The sequence below is a fragment of the Mirounga angustirostris genome, unplaced genomic scaffold (genome assembly GCF_029215605.1).
Source record: "Mirounga angustirostris isolate CCGP_5_RB_7025 unplaced genomic scaffold, mMirAng1.0.hap1 SCAF_12, whole genome shotgun sequence".
NCBI classification, from domain to species: Eukaryota; Metazoa; Chordata; class Mammalia; order Carnivora; family Phocidae; genus Mirounga; species Mirounga angustirostris.
The window spans coordinates 76,781,445-76,784,035 of record NW_026991720.1 but is presented as its reverse complement, the minus strand read 5'-3'; positions in this window follow the sequence as shown (position 1 = coordinate 76,784,035).

Below are 2,591 nucleotides of genomic sequence, written 5' to 3'. Positions count from 1 at the left end.
GATTAACTGACTGAGACAGCCAAGTGCCCCTTATAAATGTCCTTTTCTAACAAATATATGGAAAGTTGGTTAAATACAAACTGACTAAGCAACTACTTTGATACCAGCCATTCTGGCATATACTGCACATGGTATCCAGGCTAAACCAACACTTTTTTTTTTTTTTTAAGATTTTATTGATTTATTTGACAGGGAGAGAGCACAAGCAGGGGTAGCCCCAGAGGGAGAGGGAGAAGCAGACTCTCCATTGAGCAGGGAGCCTGAATGCAGAGCTCGATCCCAGGACCCTGGGATCATGACCTGAGCCGAAGACAGATGTGTAAACCACCAACCCACCCAGACACCCCCAGGCTAGACCAACACTTTAATAACATAGTTAATTGCCTGACACATATATAACAATAGAAGCACACATCTGAAATACAAATATTAAGACTAAGTGCTCAGTAAAACTATTTACTAAAAAGTTCAATATATATATTTATTTGTTAAAGCTTCAGGTCCTGAAAAATTGTAGGAAAACCAAAGAGGTTGCATAACATAATTTGGCAAGAGCCACAACTGACATTCAAGTTCCTTTTTTATTCTCTACTCTTTTAAAAATGTCAGGTTTTGTATACTGTAATCAACTGGAATGCACACGTCATCCAAACAGAATCTTGAATAATGAGAAGTTTGGCAAAGCACAATCCTCAATCTTCAGTATTTCAAATATGGAGCATTTGGGAAATGTGACACATTAGACTTCAGATGTTGTCTGTTCATGACAACATTATCAATAAGAAAGTGGAAACAGTAATATATTATGCTGACAAAGATTGTAACTACAGTGAAAACAGGAACATTTTCTATTCCAATTTATTCTGGATCTTTTAAGAATGTTGTTCAGAATTGGCAAAGCACAAATGAAAAGTAGAATCCTAGGGGTGCCTGGGTGGCTCCTTCAGTTAAGTGTCTGCCTTCAGCTCAGGTCATGATCCCAGGGTCCTGGGATCGAGCCCCGCATCAGGCTCCCTGCTCAGCGGGGAGCCTCCCTCTCCCTCTGCCTGCCGCTCCCCACCCCTCCACCTCTGCTCATGCTCGCTCTCTCCATCTCTCCCTCTCAAAAAAATCAACAAAATCTTTAAAAAAAAAAAAAAAAAAGAAAAGTAGAATCCTAAATATTTTATTCAAATTGAATTGTAGTTACTGTATCAGAAAAAAACATACATTCCTGGGCATGCACAGCACTTTTAACTTTTATTTTTATGTAATTTTAGACTTGAAGAAGAGTTACCGAAAAGTGTAACAATTTCCTGTATATCCCTCATCCAGTTTTCCCTTCTATTAGCATTATACATAATGATAGAATATTTATTATAACCAAAGAATTAGCTTTGGTGCAATAATATTAATTGAAGAACAGAAGCTATTTAGATTTTACCAGTTTATTTACTAATATCCTTTTTCTGTTCCAGGATCTAATCCAAGATGCCATTTACATTTTTTTTGTCTTTTCTTCTTAGCCAACTCCAATCTATAACTCTCTTTCCTTGTTTTTCATTATCTTCACTCGTTTGAAGATAACTGGTGAGATATTTTGTAGGATGTATCTCACTTTGTGTTTGAATGCTGTTGTTGCATGATTAGATTGAGGTTATGCATTCCTGGGAAATAGCAGAGAAGTGATATGGTCTTTCTCCGTGTTTCACATTGGGGGGTGGTGATGGTAATAACGATGTCCATATTCAGTACTGGTAACATTAACCGTGACCACCTGGATAAAGTGACAGCCTCTAGGATTCTCCAGTAAAGTTACTCTTTTTCCCTTTGTAATTACTAAGTGTCTTGAAGGATACACTTTGAAACTATGCAAATATCCTTTTTCCTTAAAATTTCACCTACTAATTTAGCATCCATAGGTAGTATTCTAATGGTGATTTTCTACATCCCTCATTCCTTCTGCATTTAATCATTGGAACATATCTGAGGGAAGTTGTTACTTATCCTCCATTTATTTATTCCTCCAGTGTTTATTTAAATACTTATGAATTCATGGATATTTATTTTGTTTTTGGATTGTAATCCAATACTTTTGTTATTTATTTTGTTGCTTGAGCTTCCCCAACTGTGGACATTGGGAGCTCTCTCTCTCTCTGTTTTTTTTCTTTCTAGTTTTACTGAGATGTAATTGACATACAATGCCTCCGGTCTTTCAACAAGTCTTCACCAACCCACCCATCCCCTTTTATTATGGACTTTCTCACTTGCTAGCACTATAAGAGTCTCTAGATTCATCTTATATTTTCCTTGCTGTAGTTCTGAAGCCTAAATATTTATATATACTTATATATACTTGTATTTTTTTACCCTATTTTATAAATAACATAGTCTCAAACTTCTTAAACTACACCTCCGTTTTAAACAAATTTACCAGAGTACAGAGTTTTTGTGCAGTTCTCTTTGTCTTTAGCTTTATAGAATCCAGTCAAAATATTGTTTTCCCAAGTTACATATGTCAGCTTCTTTCCCATACTCTTCAGTTTAGTTTCCAATTCATTGGAAGACAGATTCATTTGTCACAGCCTACATTCCATCTTTCCTCTCACATT